This window comes from Vombatus ursinus, unplaced genomic scaffold (assembly GCF_900497805.2).
Source record: "Vombatus ursinus unplaced genomic scaffold, bare-nosed wombat genome assembly UNPS02004596.1, whole genome shotgun sequence".
NCBI lineage: Eukaryota > Metazoa > Chordata > Mammalia > Diprotodontia > Vombatidae > Vombatus > Vombatus ursinus.
The window spans coordinates 1,949,309-1,955,308 of record NW_020944374.1 but is presented as its reverse complement, the minus strand read 5'-3'; the positions used below and the strand labels follow the sequence as shown (position 1 = coordinate 1,955,308).

Sequence of the window (6,000 nt, the reverse complement as noted above, 5' to 3'; positions counted from 1 at the left end):
TCCCCCCCCCCCCCCCGCTCCCACAGCGTTCCTTTCCCCCCTCCCTGTGTGTCTCTCCCTTATTCCCCTCCCCTTCTAACCCCTCCCGATCCATCTTTCCTATCCTGTTATCTCTCTTGTTCTCCATTCCCCTCCCTTTTTCCTTTCTCCCTTACCCCTTCCCCTCCATTCCAGTCCCCACCCCCCTCCCGCCCAGGGTTCTTGTTCCGCCCTGGGCCCCTGGGAATCCTTGGCGCTTTTCTGCCCCGGAGCGATTTGCTTTCCCGCCGGAGTTGCGGATGAGCGCCTGCAGCGGCTTCTCACTGGTCCCCTTTTTCCTGTTAACATTCTTGGCCAGGGCTTCTTCGTGCCAAGTTTCTCGATTGTTACTCTTGGCGGCTCTGGCACCCTGTGATGGAGTGCCTTTATCTTAGGGCAGTTTTCCTTCTCGGCCTACAGTTTGGAGTGGGGCGTTCAAGGCCAGCGTGTATGTGTGTGTTTGGGCGTTAACATGTAACAAATTTAGAGAGAAAACCGTCTCCTGGCTTCATAATTGTTGCCTTCGATGAAATTTCCGATGTTCCATACCTGCTCCCGCTCCCTTTTTCAGTATTTTGACTGCCACTAGTTATAGCTGCTCTAATGATGGCAGATGTTAATGGGTTAGGTTTGTCAAGTGCCTTTAATTGATGGCTTTGGACAATACAGTTTTCTTTAATAATAAAATACTTCTAATGTATTTTAATATGAGCCCACATTCTACATTCACATTCTATTTAAAAGTAGTTTTTTGGTTATTGAAAAACTCATGGTCTAAAATTTGGGAAAGGTGTGAAGAGAATGACATTGTCCATTCTCTACTCTTTTAGAAAATGTTGAAGGACTTAAAATAGTTGAAAAAATATGGCATATAGCTTGACATTGATTGACTTTAAATATTTCATTTTTTAATAGAATCTTAAAGTATGATCAAAGTAAATCCACTTTAGCAGCAGGGTGTTTACTCCCATTCTCCAAGCAGTAGAAGCAGTTTAATACTTATGGCTCTTTGATTATATTTTAAGTAATTCAGATTTAACCTCTAAAGTATTAATTTGAAAATTTAAAACAAGATGGCAATATTAAACATTGCTAGAGGTTCTTCCCCCCCTTTTTGGGAGGGGGGGGCCAGCTTTGTATTTATTAAGACGTGAATCTTCTGATCTTTGGTTCTTAGATGTTCCTAAGTCAGAGCTTCTAAACATATTTATAGGGCCCAATGGGAGATTTAACTCCTCCATAAAACCTTTGAGGACTGGACTACACTCTTAGTGCATAAGAAATTCAGAGAAAGGATTTTGTAGTTAGCATTCGGCTCATTCTCCAATCGTTTCTTGTGATTTAATTACCTGTTGACCAGTCCTGTCTCTTCGACAAGATAAGCTCTCAGAGGCCAAGGACCCTTTATACTAAGTTTTTGCCTCCTTTTCAAATCTTACAGTGCTGAACATATGGATATTTTAAGATAATATTTTGTGGATTGATTGTTAGGTGATTTTTTTACTAGAGAACAGCTTCCATTTTTAGCTCTTATGAACATCTAAATCTTTACACTGGGTACTTTGCAAAGTTTTTAAGTTGTCAATTCAACAAGTAGTCAAAGACAGATTGTCCCTATCCTCTAGAACCTTAACGTTCTCATGGGGGAAGCTACAAATAAAAGGGAGTGAAATAAATTTTAAAAGAGTTAAATATAATGAAAGTGAGTAAGTAAGGGGGAGAAAGGAAAGAGGGAAAGGTGGAGCCAGGGCATAATGATGAAGTTGGGAGAATGAAGGATGGCTAGTCTGGGCTGACCATAAGTGCCAAGGTATTTGATATTTTATAAAAGTAAGTATGTGCATGTGTGTATACATACGTACATACATATATGCACAATTTGTAATAAAAAAGGGCATGTACAGCATGTTGATTCCTCCTTGGTAAGTCTTTATTGTCAGTAATGTAAAGTCAGTTCATTTATACAGGGGTTAATATAAATTTTGTAGATTTCTTAGCATTCCTACTACTGTTTTTGGGACAGTTTTGCTACTTAAGAGAAAGTGTTTAGGGTTGAGGGCAGTGAAATTCAGAGCAGTCTTTTTGTGGTGAAAAGCTCTGTGGAGGTTAAAACTAATAAAAATAGAAATTTGTGATTACTTTTCTGATTTTCAGTTATTTCATCCATTTTTAATTGTTTTCTAGAATGGAACACCTTTGCAATAGTGGATTCTCATTCTAGTAGAAGGAATTAGTAATATACTGGTGTTAAGGATTTTCTTATATAAGAAACCCCTTGAAGAAAAAGGTTTTCATCTTATCATCTTTATTTGCAAATACTATCATGGATAAATTTCAATGTATTTCAAAACTTGACAGTGTGTGTGGTTTGGTTTGTTTTTTTTGGAGTTTGTTTTTTAGTATAGATCTGTGATTTCATTGCTGTGGGAAACTGTAGGTGAGGAAAGTCCTACCAATGAACCTGCTCTTAGAGTTGCCTGGAGGTACTGTGAAGTTAGGTGACTTGCCCATGGTAACATAAGCAGTGGCAGAGACAGTCTCCCTCTCCAGACTAAAATTTTTTTTTTCATTAATTTAATTTTGATTTATCAACAATCACTTCCATAAGCTTTTGAGTTTTAAATTTTTCTCCCCCTCCCTTCTCACCTTCCTCCCCAAGACGATGCTCAATCTGATACAGGCTCTATACATTCCTATTAAACATATTTTCACATTTGGCATGTTGTAAGGAAGAATTAGAACCAGTGAGAACCACAAGAAAGAGGAAACAAAACAAAACAGAAGAAAAAAAAGCAAATAGTATGCTTCAACAATAAGAACCACAAGAAAGAGGAAACAAAACAGAAGAAAAAAAAGCAAATAGTATGCTTCAATCTGCATTCAAACTCCATAGTTCTTTTTTGGGATGTGGATAGCATTTTCCATCATGAGACTTTTGGAGATGTCTTAGATCCTTGCATTGCTGAGAAGGCCTAAGTTTATCAAAGTTAGTCATTGCACACTGTGCCTATTACTGTGTACAATGTTCTCCTGGTTCTGCTCATTTCACTTAGCATCAGTCCATATAAGTCTTTCTAGGTAAAATTTTTTTTTAAAGAGTCATTCCAGAACTTCATATTTAAATGTGGATGCTGTCCCTTTCAGAATAGTCAACCTTGGGTGACAGTATACTTATTTCGGTCATGCAGCTATTGCTCAGAAAAATTTTGAAACTCTTCTTTTGGAATGGTTTCTAGTCAGATGTGAGCTAGCTCCAAAAACAGTCACATTGCTTTGTGTTTTTCTCCCTTACTAGCACCTGCCCTTGAGAAGCTAAGGAGTCAGAGGAGCTATTTAAATCTTCTTTCTTATTACGTGTTGGACCTTGGGCAAATTACTTAACCCTTTGTAGTCTTTAGTTTCCTTACCTGTAAAATGTAGAGATTGGACTAGATCTTTTTTTCCCCATTCTTTTGAAAAAATTATGAACTTAAACCAGAAAAAAAAAATAAAAAACATTTCCATATTTACAGCAGAATGTAAAAAGAGCATTATGAACAAAACAATGAATCTTTATTTCATACTGCTTACTTAAAAATACAAATTTTGCATGTTACTTTAAAATTCCTTCCAATTTTACTTCTGTGCATTTAAGTACATTTTTACAATGGTTCTCTTTTTTGAGGAGAAAGAACATCACTATTTTTAATCCTGCCTCTATCCCTTAACACTCCTCTACCATTTAAAAACAAAGAAAAAAATCATTAATAGCGTGTCTTTTCATGTATTTTGTGGACTAGCTAATCTTCAGGTTTTCTTTTGGTTCTAAATCATGACTGACTGATAAATGAATCAGTTCAAGAAATATCAGTTTGGTGGGTAAAGCTTAATTATTTTGGGGGAAAGTTGTTATTTAGGCTAGGCTTTACCTAAAACTTGAAGTTTTATTTTTTGAACATGTGTTTTTTGATTGTTTTAAATCTGAAACTTATTTCCTGACTTCTAGTTTTGATCAGTGTTCAGAAATTCATAAATAGAAGTGCCCCCCCCCCCACCGTGTTAGGTTTTTCTTCAAAAAGTGTTAAGCATTTCCTGAAAACTATGATGAAAGAACTTTTTGAAGGAACCCTCAGGATCCTTTGAATCTGGCTTCCAGGTCATTTACTAGCAAACATAGTACCTTTTCTCACAGATTAGTGACTGAAAAAATGTTGACTATGTCAAATGTATGAGTCATGATGCATTGATCAGAAAGTACAAAATAATTGCTTCTGTTTTTACTTGATTCTTTATGTTCGTGGAGCTTGGTAGAAGTTAATTTCCTGATCTGAGAGCTTTTTATTCCCAAACATGTCTAGTGGAATAGCTGAACATAACAAATGTTTTTAGCAGAAGCAAAGCATAATTTCTCATGTAGATGGAATTTCTTCTGGAAGACAATTCCCTCAAAAGAAGTTAGCCATTTTAAAGCTTACCATGATTTTCTTACTGTCTTTACTAATTAAATAGGTTTCCCCCCCTCCCCTTACAAATATGGAATTTTGGTTTTGGCAAAGAAAATCCAGTTCATTTGACCACCTCTCCAGAACTACATATATTTTTGACTATGCTAGGTTTCTGATTCTGCTAGTGATGAATAATTTAAAAATTATTTTAAAAATCCAATAAAATTAGGCATGCAGATTTGCTTGTGTTCAACCAACATGTGGCTCTCTTTGGGGGACAAATGTTACTTTACATAATGATATTTGAAAAACTTACCTGTCAACACCTTACTAAAACAAGTCTTCTCTGAGGAAGAAAGGACATCTTGAATGATTTGTTGATCATTTTTACAGTGTGCCAAGCACAGATCTCTGAGTCAAACCTCTGTTCTAGTAACCAGCTGTGTGACCTTGGGCAAGGCATTTTACTTCTGTGCCTCAGCCTCTTCATCTTTCAAGTGAGAATAGCATTATTAATGCAGTGGTAGATATGAAAGCATTTTGATGGATCATGTACTTTTAAAATGTAAGTCCTTGGTCATCTATATTAAAACTATCAAGAATAAGAAATTAGTTTGGCTCAGATTATCCATGTCTATAAGTCTCTTTTGTTAATCTTTCAGTCATAGTGTGGAACTGATATGGTTGAAATTACTCTTACCCTAGTTCTTTGTTAGAGAATAGAAGTTATGTGTTTTTTTTTTTTCTTTAGGCAATTGAAGTTAAGTGACTTGCCCAGAGTCACACAGTTAGTAAGAGTCAAGTGTTTGGTCTGAAGTGAGGTTTGCACTCAGGTCCTTCTGACTCCAGGGCCAGTGCTCTATCCACTGTGCCCCCTAGCTGCCCCCAAATTATGTCCTTTTTAAGACATTTTAGCCATATTTTACTTTCAAGTTATATTTTAATGTAGTCTTACCTGTTTGATCATACTGGACAATTAGTATTTAATTTCACTTTAAATCTGAATACCAGTAACAAATGTGTAGACTTTTGCTTTCTTTTTGTTGGTTTGCAAAACAAAGTGAAACTAATGTTTAGGTGTCAAGGTAGGGTAACTTTAAAAGTTAATATGGTAGATGAAGTAACGCTAAATGATTTTGTTAAGTAGTCTTAAAAATTTCCTATTCCTTTTGCCCCAAATACATATTTTCAAAACATTAAAGTGGTTTCCTTCTTCAGTATTCACTTTTATAAAAAATAAACTGGAAAGTCTTATTGTTTTTATACTGGAGAGGAGAGTACTTAATTTAAAAAATATTATTGATGTATATTTGACATTAGTAATTTTTTTTTTAGTAGGAATCCACCCCCTTCTCACCTAGATTAAATCTTCACTTGTGACAAAGGAAATGAGTTAAGCAAAAAATTCTGATATAGTGACATGATAAATTTAAATAATATTTTAAAGAATTTTATTTTGGTATATAAATCCCTCACCCCCAGCCCTACTGATGCAGACTGGTTACTTGTCTGTAATTGATCATTTTATCTTAAATGAGAGGTTAAATGTTTTTTGTCC

General features: G+C 35.7%; 1 protein-coding gene across 6 annotated transcripts in view; it reads left to right on the top strand.

The window, feature by feature from the left end:
• Positions 1-6,000, top strand: part of THOC2 (THO complex 2) — a 96,305-nt gene that overhangs the window by 1,077 nt on the left and 89,228 nt on the right. The gene's annotated exons all lie outside the window — the stretch shown is intronic.